Genomic DNA, 14110 nt, shown 5'->3' with positions numbered 1-14110 from the left:
ACTTCCGTCTCATTTGATATAAACACGTATAATATGGTCATCCAAATTTGCCGTGTATTTTTTTTTTTTTAATGAATTTAACTTGTTCATAGATATCAGGAGAAGTTGGAAGTATTTTGAATTTCATTTAATTTTAAACCTAATTTAGTTGATTTTTAACTTACTTGAAAAAAAAATAGTAAACTTTACCGAATTGAGAAACAAAACTTGCATTTGTTTTCCCGGCATTGTAACAAGTAACTACATCGTTATAACTTAAAAAATAAATCGCCATTCGACAAATTTTACCATCACCGTAATGATAAATAATATAAAAGTTGTTACCTATACTTATAGTCAAAGCTGTGAATTGTATGAACTAAAAAGGTGTAAAACTTTGATTTCGTATTCGATCTATAGATAGGTACCACAAGCAAAATTTGACCAATCAGTTGTCTTATACAGTGTGGCGAAAAAAACATAAAAATGAATTAATTAAATCATATTCCTAAATAACATCACCTAATTGACTTGTATCAATGAATTAAAGTATTAATCGACAGCGAAGAAGTTTGCATTTGTGTTTTTCACGAAAACCCTCGAGATTAATAAATGTGACCCACAATTCTTTGAAAAAAATAATATAAGCCACGAACGTTCTTATAAACGTGTAAGCTTTATATGACGATACAACGCTATAGGTAATAGACATTGACGCAGAAGTGTTAAAAATATTCTTTGACATCGGTTCATCGAGTGGCCCTCACCCCATTTTTAGATGCAAATCAAAAGATTTACATAACGCAATATTTAACCATTCGTTTAACATTTAAACGTATAAATTATGACTCACAAAGGGATTCATGCAGCAACCTACAAGCCCCCACCCTCATCAGCATTTAAAAATTATACTGTACGACATATCGTGCCATAGATAAATTAGGCGATCAGCGCAACTCTAGATGATAAGTACCTATTTGATATATATTTTATTTATATTCTATACTCACATTCCTATACCGATCATGTCATTATTATTACAAGCATCAAAAGGTATTAATTTTTTTATAGAAATATAATATTTTTTAGTATATTTTTACAACCAAGTTGAATATTTAGATTTTGTTGGCACACGAGAAAAACCTCGATTGGCGCACCTTTGACGAATAGTATTATACTGAAATTGTACAGGCAGATAACTATATTAAACGTGCGGTATACGCAGCGACAAATCAAAGTCGTCAGTCTGCACGCGGCGAACGTGATTTTAGTGATAGCACGAACTACAAAGGAGTTTTGATTTCGCATGAAAGTAATTTCATGAATATATTATAATAATACATCATACGGAGGATTTATAGTAGTCATAGGCATATTGCGTGTAAGGGTCACGTATTATACCTAATAATTAACATTAAACCGCAGCTATAATATTATATAGTCTCTTAGAGTCGCTAGCATTATTACGGCATGGCGCTCGAGAGGACAATACAATATAGTTCACAAAACTATGACAATACGCAGTATTTATACATCAAAATATATTATTGATTGAATACAAACACAATATTGGGAATTAAAAAAAAGTATAAAACATTATAATTTTTATATATTGTGTGTAACATCATATTTGACGTACATAAAGCATGCCAGAGGTCGGTAGAGATCGATGTAAAGTTCTTAAATAATAAATTATCGGTGAGAATATAAGAAGTTGCAGTATTGTAGTGTTTCAATGTTAGTGGATGCTATAATAATGTTTATAAAGCCATTGTTTTTTTTTTTTTTTTTTTTTTTTTTTTTATGCGTCTATATTATAATTAGTGCTACAGTGTACCAATTTTAATGCATTTTTGAAATTTTTAATTAATATTTTGCATACCAGAATAATTGCTTTGTTTTTTTCAAGTCCATTATTATAATGATAGTAGAAGTATATTGTAGTACAACACCTGATTGGTGTATTCAAAACTATAATAGTACTCTGCCTTGAATGTATTTGAATTGAGAGAATAATGATAAAAGAAGTAGAAATACTATAATAATGATATGTTGTGAGGGGAGGTATATCTTATAATATATTAAATATATTATTATTATTATTATTTTTTTTTTATCATTATTGAAGGTATATAGTTGCAGATGCATCGCGTTAAAATCAGTTGGACATTGGTCCTAAATTCAAAAACTCATTACCTATGTATTCTTTTTCTTATGCGACTTACATACATATATCATGTACGCTATATTTTCCCGTTTGTTTTCTTGCATTTGGCATTAATTTTTCTAGTTTTTAAACAATTACCTAACAGAGAATTTATTGCTGTATGGATACCTAATCTGCTGTATTACATTGTCATCACGGTCAATTCCAAAACAAAAAAAACAAAAAAATATATTAGAAAATTGACTTTAGTATTATATAGTGCTTTAGATACAATACAGAGTGTTTTTAGTCGATAAGAGTTAGTTCAATTTGATTTGTACGTACGATACGACGTGTATATGATTTTGTATACAATATGGTTATAATTATATCCACGACTTACTATCCCGAATAATGTGTTTCATGATTTCATTTAATGTAATAAAGGTTATAAAGGCTTTAGATAGGGACAGTTTGAAAGGAGTTTGTTTTGCAGTCACAAGCTTCGATGCCTCAAAAGCTGGAAGCAGAAGAAAAAGAAGAATATTGTATAGGTTTGGAAAATCCGAGTAAAATAGTCGTGGTGCAGCATACACGCCACATTATGGCCTTTTTGACACCTTATTAGTGGTTATAGTTTAGGTACAGTATATATGACGTGTTAGTCACGTTAATTAACAAACGATAAAGAAAACGCGCCGAAATATTGTAGAATGGGTATGCAGTAGCAGCATACGCACATGATTAATATAATTTATTATACGCCGGTAAATAATATTACGAACAACATACCTACTACGTGGTAGCTGGTTATAGATACATAAGTACCTACCACTAATGTGAGGATCGCGAGTCTCGTCTCGTCGTAAATCATTAGCTCCATAACGTATTAATTATGAATAACACAATTAACACGAGTATACAACATCGCAGCATACTATTATTATTACGTACAATGGTGCGTAATGGTATAACGAATAAATGCATAAAAAGAATTTCAAAAAAAAGGATCGATTAAGTTCCGATGTCTTTATATTTTATTGCTATGTAACTGATATACACGTGTGTAAAAGTATAATACTCAACAATCAGAGTAAATGACTATTATAATACATTGATGTACATAATATAATAAGCGTACAAAATATTATAATAGGTATTATATAAGATCGTGAAGATAACTCTCGGTGCACTCGGTTCAAGGGAAGTAATGCTAATAGCAGTCCCTCTTCCGTTCTCGATACGATGGAAAAAAATTTGACTCGTCGCAGGCAACAACTATTTAGTAACGCATTACCTTAAATATTTCATTAAATTTGAACATTATTTTTTGATTTTAAATTTTAAATTCATAACATAATATAAACTCATACTATATTATTATGTACATTTAAGAAACAACAGACCACTCGTATAATACTATTCATAGGTCTAAGACTTGTTATAAAATAATACGTTCAACTTTCGAGTGAGTTTTATTGATTTATCTCGATAATAATATTATCATCATTATTCATGGCTTTATGATTATATATATATCTGACGTATATTATTAATAATTAATAAATAAATAAATCATCGAACGAATTATAAAAACTTGCCAATCTCCAACAGGATTTTGTCAGGATTTTTTTTTAATATCTAGGTATATATAGTAAACACGCTTAGTGCAGCTAACCTTTTCAAGGACCAGTCCACCTCTGATAACACACTCGCAGTCATGTTATTGTCAAATATAAGTCAAATTTTATTATTGGTAATAGAATGACCTTTTATTGTTCAAACGTTTAATACTAACTAGTTTTAGTATTTTCTCCACTGTATTTAATATTCCTGCTTATGGCACTAATATTTACTGTAGATTATTATTAATACTATACATCTATAATACACTAATGATGCAATTTACGCCTCAAAAAAAAAAATAAATAAAAAAAAAATTATAATATTATAAAATATTAAAATATTTATAATCGATTGTGTCACTGATATTGAATCAGAAAACTGAACTGTTATTTTCAAGGCTTTTAGACTAGAATAATATATAATAATATTAAGGTAACAGGAAATAGCGTCGTCTGCGTCCTAAACGTTTCGTTTTTTTGCGATAAAAACTGTGCGTTATCCATACAGGACATAAATCACAATATTATATAAATTATATCGGTTTTAATGTAGGTACAACATGCAACCGATTCGAATCATCGGTATTCCGTACGAGCAAGCAAAACGCCGAGCTCTAGGACCGAAGATAATGTATTATCAATGCGTAATTTTTTTTATGACTCAAGTCTTTATATTACATACATATTGACCTATACGGGACGAAAAATGTGTGTGCGGTTTTTTTTTTTTATGAGTGATGGGATATCACGATGTTTTTTTTTGTTGATTTTTTTACACTTTACGTCTTGCCAAAAACAGTGACGTTTACGTAAGATAAATGCATCGCTATATACTGCTGCAGCGAAAAACGTCATCGCCGTCTGCTCTTCGGTAGCCGATGGCCATTAAGAATACATTATAATAACAAAAATAATATTATATAGAACAACGCAAAACGCTTGCGACGACAGTCTCTTTGAAACGGCAGTGACAACAACAGCGGGACGAATGAAAAAAGGAAAGATTATAATAGATATTAGATATATACATATTGAAATGTCCTTTTTAATATACGTATTGTACGACATATAAGACAGCTCAAGGCATTTTCTGTTGTGGGCGTTTCGACGGCGAACGGTCTGAAATTGTTATGCGGTATACTATATTATCATGCACTCACGCGGAGTGTCTTATTTTATATAAAACACATAATATACCATGCGTAGTGTGACGACACAATAAGATTGCGAGTATGCACATTATATATATATATATATATATATATATATATATATATATATATATATTATGATATTCAATTATATTATAGGTATGTATAACGTATACTTATGGCTCAGAAAACGACCGGATAGACGTGTAGTATAGGGTACTATTCAGTACTTAAGAGGACCCATGTGTTGTCTCCGTCGTAGAAGTACGTAGCATAGTAAATTTTAAGTTCAGCAGATCACGTTTACCTAGGTTAGTTTAAAATTTAGATGAATTGACCTATCATAAAAATTAAAGGCAAGATTATTATCTCGGGAATCTCATGGGATTTTTTATTGTATTTTAATTTTAAAGAGATATATAAATATTTTAAAATTGTAAATTTTTTGTATGTTTAAAAATACTCATAACTCACTTTAAAAATAAAATATAATAAAAAACCCAAGAGACGCCCTAGATAATAACCATGCCTTTAATTTTTATAATAGGTAAATTCACTCTACGTTTTAAACTAACCGAGATAAACGTGATCTGCTGAGCGAAAAATTGTCTATGCTACGCACTTGTACGACGAAGACAACACATGCGGGTGTGGCGTCCTCTTAACATTATTTATATAACACAGTCTAATATGTGTGCTCTGTACGTTCTAACGTATAATACGTGATATAGATTTTGAATTTTTTTTTTTTTTTTGATTCGATATTCATACGAATATTAAAGGGTTCGAAAAATAAATTGACAAAACTCATTCGTAAGGCGAGTGAAATAAATCAAAAACCATAGGAGTTCAAAAAAAAAACAAAGAGATGAGTACTAAATATAATGTGATAAAACATCATGCATTGTGCATTATGCAGGAATTTCCAATTCAAAGCCTAATAAGGATTTGACCAATTTTATCGATTTTGAAATTAATCGATTTGTTCATAATATAGTGGCCCGAGTTCTACATAATATTATCAATACCTACGTCGATTTTTTTTTTATATATGTAGAAACTAATCATTTGAAATTAAATCGTTTGATAATTAGGTTCCTATACTGTATGTGACACATAGGTTTTATTATTGAAAAGCAGATTAATGATATATTTTACATCATAAACGTAAAAAAAAACAATTATTTTTTAACCTGGATTTTTCTGCTTTCTGATTGGTACTCGTATACTTTGCCATTAAATCTAAATAAAATAATTTATAGGTATTGTATTATATTTATGTGTACACAAAAAAGTTTCCGAATCTCATTAAAGTATTTATGACTTTTGCTTATTGTTTTGTTTTAGTATGAAATTACATCGTATTTTAATTATTGAACGTTGCTGTACTGCGTATACCTACAGTAAGTCAGTAAAGCAAGTACAGCAATGGTTTTTTATTATTTTTAAACCAATACCGATTAAATAGCTGAAGAAAATTCGATGTTTTCTAGAAAAATTAAATTCATTCCTATATACGTCATGTAATAAAAATAGTAACTTCTAAATAAAGTTGCGAAGGCGGGTGTAAATTCAAAATTAAAATACACTAAAATGATAGATTTAATTATATGCGACACAATAATATTATAATATCTGAAACGATCGAATGATGAGTGCTGCTCTCAAAAATATAGTTTTAAAATGTTATTTTATTTATCATCGCATCGTGTTCGGTGTTTGTGTCGTGACACGTGGACTATTCTATACTACACCAGACTTAGGTACCTACTCCAATAACAGCTGTGAAAACTTAACACGTACATACTACAGCATGACTGATATTTATAAATACTACTCGTAATTTGTATTTGACTGCACGGCCATGTGATAATAGTGTTATGTCACAATTATTTTTATTTATCATGACAAAAATAATATGTAAGAGCTAGTAAATTCATTCGCTGATTACAACGACTCTGTATACGCTATTATACAGACAGTCAAAAAAAAAAAAAAATATAAGAATTTATTATTCATAATATAATGTCCTTATTTCGAATTCATTAACCGCTATTACTTATAAATTATCGATGAACTTCAATGGCGATGTGCTAACATTACAATACATTGTAACAATAACAATGCATATGATTACGATTATCAACATTTTCTAATATTTATGATTTTATAACTAGTATTTTGTTTTCCTTTTAAAACACTCTAAATCATAAATTATAATTGTATAATTAATTATTATGTAAGTTACTATGGAGTTATTATACATGATGAATGAAATCAGTAACCTGCAGTAACCTTATTCAAATTATGTAAGCAGAATAACCGTTTGTCTAAATCAACAACCATCAATAATCGTCGAGTGGCTTGGTGAGACGCAGTCGTACGCTCAATCTGCGAAAACGCACTGAGCGTACGTACTGGCCGCAGTTGCTAGCTCCCGGATGGGTGATCATCCGGGATTTTTAGCAACATATTCTTAGCACACATACACTAACACGTGTTATAACCCTATCCACTTAAACTCTACCAACAGATACACAAAAATAACCCCTGCCATACCACCACCGCACACCCAATGGCCATGTTGTCATGGGTTCCTCCTAAAAAAAAAAAAAAATAGTCGTCGAATAACATAATCATAGTACCTACCCATTAGAATCCAAGAGAAACTACTATAATATGTGAATGTAAAAATTACAAATATTCGAAATATTTTGAAATCGGTGGTCTTGAGTCGGCCATGTACTGTGTCGGTTTCAAAATTAGGTCGTCGAACGTCGTTCGCAAGAAATAACTTTCAATATTATGAGATATAAGTAATTTTATTTATAATTTCCAAGGAAGGAAATTTTAACATAATTTCTTGTGTGTAATAAAAACAACATAATTGTAAAAATATGTGATAAATATCGTGACTAAAATAACGGCGCTTTTGTTTCGCTACACAGTTTCGACACACAGTTTGAATAATATTGACGAAATGAATGAATCATGAATGGGAGATTTATGAATGAAAATTCTGTTTCAAATATACGTACTACAAATTACAATCTGCGTTCGATGGGTGACATTGCGATTTTCAGACTTGATATTATGATATAAGGCTACTCGTAAATATAATTACTACACCAGTATAATGAATATTCCGTAATAAAAATATTTCAATATGTTTCATCGTCGAAATTCAACCATTTTTACGTATTCATAAAACTTTGATTTTGATCAGTCACTATAACTATATTAATTTAATATAATTCTTAATTTATATTATCTTTTTTTTTATTATTATTCAATAATAAATTTAAAAATTTTTTTCTGTGACATTACCTATACATATATTTTATATTTATTAGGTAACTGCATTGACATATATTTTTATTTAATATTTAGTTTTCTTAATTAAGTCGAGAACATTAAATAAACTTGAAAGAAACGGATGATTTGAAATAATATTGAAGTGAATCATTCAGTTTTCATGTTTTTTGTCTGTAAGAGCAGTAGCGTAAGCAGGATTTTAGTTCGGTTAGGGTTTTACATGAGTAAATAATTTACAATATTTTTTGTTAAATGGTTTTTATATAATTAGGTATGGAATTAGTTACAAGTGTTAAAACAAATTATAATTAATAACAAAATTAACAATTTATTTTATATCTATTAAAAATTACCAACACATGATCGACTAAAATTGTGGTAAATAAGATTTTTTTGTAAAAGAAAGCTATTTCAAAGGGGAGAGAATCAAAACCCTACTCCTGCGTACACCACTGTAGGTATACATCTAAGCACCTTTTTATTTTTTACAAATACGCACGTGACAGCTAGTGTAGCTGTATAAATCGGTCTTGTCGGCGCTGTATTTTGCGGTATAAACAATATTAAGGTATGAGATTTGGTCTACGCAAACGTCACTCCATTACCCATATTATCGTATTGTCATTAAATTATGTTAACTATACGCTACGGTACGTCACGCACTTACCGGAATTTCTGACCATCAAAAAGTTCCCATCATGTCATGTCGTTTATTTATTACCTCAGTCTATTGACCAACTCATTCAAGTAATCAGGTGTGCTTACTGCTTACTTTTATCAAATTAAAATTTTAAAGAATTTATCGGAATGATGGGACACGGCCAAAAACACGGTGTAAAATACTAAAGTGCACCGCATCTTGGTAGGTACCTACATTAATGGTGGTGTTCATAACACCCCGCGTACGTTACGCCTGTTGCCATTTTAGGGAACGTATATTTTGATGTTGGGATAAAATCTTCACCCTACCAAAATAATAATATATTTTATTATTAGTATGCCTACTCGTCGGTTTACGTACCTATATGCATAATATTATTAATATTACTGGCGATTTCGTCTTACAACATTATATAGTCACCGTAAAACCGGTTCAAATAATAATTTTAACATAACTGGTACAATACACGCGATACCCCTACAGTATAGTTTCACAAAACACAATCCACACTCACACACACACACACACACACACACACATAATATTATAATAATATTGTTTGTATAGAACGGTTGTTCGCTCGACGGTTCTAATTTATAATATTATACAGACACACGGGCATACACTCGCGAGTTATTATCGCTGCACGGCTGCACATTACTCATATACATCACAATATCACATTGGTCGTAAGATAAAACGTACAACGTTTCATTTTTATTCTCGCACGTGTTTGCGGGACGAACAAATAATAATATTATTATGTAAAGACTGAACGCGACCGTTTTCAAGGTCGGAATGATATAATATTAAGAATCGTATAAAAGCCAAAAAAATAAAAAGGAATGAAGTGTGAACAGTATCGAAAGCTAGACATTTTTTTGAAGATATAGAACACTTTGGTTGATCGTGAATTTATTGTAATCACTAATCAATGATAATGTGTATTGTTATTAGTAAGTTATGAAACAATAGGAATAATATAATAGACATCAATTCATTGTGCACTATATTTTACTGTACATTTCATTGCAGATGGAAATTATGATTTATTCTGATCGGAGCGATATTTGTATTGTTTTTAAAGTAATGTTTTTCTTTGTGTGTGTATAGCCTACACGATAAGTAGAAAAAAAAATGATCAGTTATCAATAACGCTAGGAAAAAAAATTAAGAAAAACCAGAAGTTTTTACCTCAAAATTGGTTGTGGTTTTTGGTGGAAAAAATAACCGTGGACACATACGATTTTCACTGAATGTTTATCATACTAGCATTTTCTATACACCAAATAATTGTTTTAATATCGTGAATCATATCGAGCTATTTATAGGCATAAGAAATTTCCATTTTTTTTCTTTTAACTAATGGAGGTAAAAATAAAATACACTCGATCAATAATCTAATTTTTGTGTAGGCTACGTCAATCGCGGTTTTGTGAATTTAATGTTTTTGGATTTTGAATTTGTCCACATATACCTATATAATATTACATAACCAGGGTCATGTTAGTGTACTTATAAAATATGATTAGTGTTAGGCCGGATGACGATGACCAATTTAATGTAAATTGATTGCTAGCAGGTCATTCAACCGTCACATTTATGACATACGCACTGGGTGATTATTATTGTTACGACTATAATTTAGAAAATAAAAAAATCAGAACGAAGGTATATAGTTGTTATGTGCCGAGTTCGTGAAATTACCAATTTGCGGACTAAAACTACTGTCATTATAGGACAAAACAAGAGATTTAGTGTTGTATTTATATCGCAGACGGACGCCGTCCAAATAATTAAAACGCGATTTTAAGGTCGTCCGTCGCACCATTTGGCCAAAAGATTGCTGCAGACTCTTCCGTTTTACATTTTTTCTATTTTATTACAACCCATCTTATTTTTATTATTATTACTGACATTATATTGTATACGATTTCGCCTGCAGAGTCTTCCGCACGAAACGGCTCGGAGACGTGAAAATAATTCGTATACTTAGCGTCGTCGTTCGTCGGTTGACGTTTTTTTTTTTTTTTAACGCTGTCGCGTTCTTGACACATATTTTTACGTTCTATTATCCGATCGTCGGGCAGCGCTTTTCGTTTACATTTCGACAAAGCGGGTCTTGTGTCCGACTTATAGCCAACATCATCGGCCATCGCTGTTATACTTTTAGACATACAGTGCCAAACGACGACGACGACGACGAACTATTGTACCTATGACTTTTAGTTGGGAGAGCGCGTTTCTCGTAAAACTGATGTTAAAATACAGTGCGGGTCACCTATACCTATAATAAATTATAGTATTGTTACGTACACGAGGAGTCCTCTTCAGGCGGTTTTGATTCGGTGAAATTCCACAAATTGGCAGTTCGTCACTCCTTACGGATATTCTCTGGACCACCAACAACTACTATATAATGTGATGATAATAATAATAATAGTGTAAATATATCGCGTTTCGAACAGTAAACAAAAAAAAAACAAAAAACGAAAAATATGAAATCGTTCGTTCGCAGGTTACGACGACCACCACCCGCGCACTTGCAGCGAGAGAATACAAAATGTTATTTTACTTGTATTATTATAATATTATGTTGTAGGTACGTATATATTATTATTTACGATAATTTATTTTATTTCAAATAGTTGTAAGTCGTATTGGACCGAATGCGGCACACCAATTAATGCGCCGGCGCTCGGCAGCCAACAGGTCAATCTCTGCCATAATAATAAATAGTGCCATGACTGCATTGCCGCCTCCTCCTACTTCTCATCCATCCGATCGTTTGAAAAAAAAAAAACAGTCGACAGGGCGGACAACGGAGGTACGTGAAATATCCCGCAGTTTTTGTTTCTCGTTTCCCGTGAACCGATTTAATATGTTAACCCAAGTACACGCCGCCGTCGCGTAACAGTGACACACATTGAGGGCCAAGGGGTTGTGACTTATGGAGGGAGTGCCATACGCCAAAATCGTGAACCCTGTGGCAGCGAAACAACAGTGAATAGTGATAAATGATAATAATATTATGTGGTCTATTAATGAACACCTCCGTGGTTCGGACACAAATAATAATTATGACGGTGTTATTCATAGTCGTTGTCAAAAACGAAATCGGTTTTCCACGTTTGTTAACTGCTCGAGGTGAAAAGTCACGAATTTTGTGTACGACATACCTATACAATGAGCGTTCAGCTTTCGAAAATCGATATTTTTTGCGAAATTCATAATTGGCAAGTTTTTTATATGGATTTTTATGAATAAAGTATATTTTCCGTCATCTAAAATGCAAATCTCTTAAATTCCTCACGAGTTTAACATGTTGTTGTTGTACATTAGCCATATACATATTTTTTCGTGAAGTATAAAACGGTTCACAAGTTTATAAATCATAAATAAATAAAATTAATTAATAATAAGATAACAGTAATTTTTATAATAAATAGGTTTAAAGCTAGTGTATGCCTATAGTTTATAAATCGGAGGTTTATCGTTGAACTCAGTATATGGTCTGAATAAAGTTTATCGTCTATGAATACCAAAAAAATAAAAATAAATTAAATAAATAATTGTTAAACCCGGTCCAAATTGACTATGAATAACACTATTGGTGTTCAAACAACGATTTAAAATTAATAAAAACGTTATTAGGACTGATTGACAATATATTCATAATGACTTCGATTTTATCTATAAACAATAACATTGTTCATAATAAATTATGTCTATGAATCTGACCCCTCATCACTTCAATGAACCATTAGAGTTGTGTGTGCTTAGTGTTTGTTACCGATTAGTATAATATCCATTTCACCGATGCACGAGGAATCTAGGTCAGCCAAAGTCGGTTAACCCGACAAGGCTTTTGAACAAATTAAGAATTATTGTATGCTGTGAGGCATAATAATTATGCTAAGAATTACACCAGCCAGATTTCTGGAGGCTGCACAAAATATACACTAGCCAAGTCACAAGAGTAGTATTAGGATAGTATTAAAATGCAGTCTCTGGTGTTTAGTGGATCGATGTGCTGTATAATAATTGGTTTTTTTGCTCCAATGACTAAAATACTGCATAGGGGCATATCTTACGAAACTTGTATACCCCTATATGACAGCTACGCAATGGAAAACGCACGTTTCATAATATTCATTATGTCAAAACTAATTGCATAATATTACCTATATTGTTTCGTGTTTTTGTTATCAATTTAAAATTTTTTCAAAATACCAAAGAACTATTATTTAAAAAAATGTATCTGTTAGTTTTTTAAAATTCATGAAAATTCAAAACACGTATTTGTGTTTCCCATTTAATATATAGGTACCTATACCTAACAATTTTATTTAATCGACATGTATTTCAATTATTGAAATATTGTAAGGTAAGTTGGTTAATAGAACAAGTAACCTATAAAAGTGCCTATGTTTTTCAACGTCCAAGAGTGTTTCTTTTACTTGAAAAAAAAAAATTTTAATACAAAAATAGTAATTTTGCTTATGTATACTAGTGTACGTTATAGATTTTGAGAAGAACAAGAAATAACCATGTTGTTATTCTCTATTGTGCTTCTGTCAGATTTGGATCAGAAACTTTTGCTGCAATCATCAAATTTTAAGAAGATTTCTAAAAATGTTAATTACTTAGTTGGTATTTTGGTCTTTTGGGTAGCAAAAAGTTGGAAAATTCTTTGTTAATTTCTTAATAATTTGGAAATACGTATCTGTAGACATGAGTATTTACGTAACATCAATTCTCAACATAATAGTTTTGTTGTAATTCAATAAAGATAAAAAATTAAGTGTAAAGACTTTACATTTTCATTAAATATTTATGTCAAATCGATATAATTTTAAAAATATCTCAGCTTATTTTCAGCTATTTTTGACATGCTTTGGTATTTTATTTTTTATATTATTTTAGTTTTTTATTTATTCATGTTAATTTAAATACATTTTCTTGGTCAAAAAGTTTTTCGATTTTCCAAGAAGTAGTAGGATAAAATGTCTAACCAAATTTGTATGTTAAACATAATTCCGCTTACCTGGACGTCGACTTCTGTTATTTAGTCACTATTATAGTCTTCAAAGTCACTGATTGCCAACACATTTGTCCACCAGTAGTTTTTGCATTTCTTCGGCCAACGGTACATTTTATACGTCCAAAACGGGCCATAACTGTTATATACGGTACGAATACGCAGTCAATAGCATCAGCTAACCTAGGATGA

At 30.8% G+C, this 14110-nt stretch overlaps 1 protein-coding gene across 1 annotated transcript in view; it reads right to left on the bottom strand.

Moving 5' to 3' along the window:
• Positions 1-11550, bottom strand: part of pdgy (acyl-CoA synthetase family member pudgy) — a 58404-nt gene extending 46854 nt beyond the window's left edge. Inside the window, exon 1 of the mRNA XM_015517112.2 lies at positions 11194-11550. The gene's annotated coding sequence lies outside the window, so the exon portion shown is untranslated. The remainder of the gene's footprint in view (positions 1-11193) is intronic.
• Positions 11551-14110: the final 2560 nt, after the last annotated feature.

The sequence above is a fragment of the Diuraphis noxia genome, unplaced genomic scaffold, assembly GCF_037042655.1.
Source record: "Diuraphis noxia isolate RWA-SAM2 unplaced genomic scaffold, SU_Dnox_SAM2 contig0004, whole genome shotgun sequence".
Lineage (NCBI taxonomy): Eukaryota > Metazoa > Arthropoda > Insecta > Hemiptera > Aphididae > Diuraphis > Diuraphis noxia.
The sequence above is the reverse complement of the archived record's forward strand: the minus strand, read 5'-3'. Positions and strand labels throughout refer to the sequence as shown.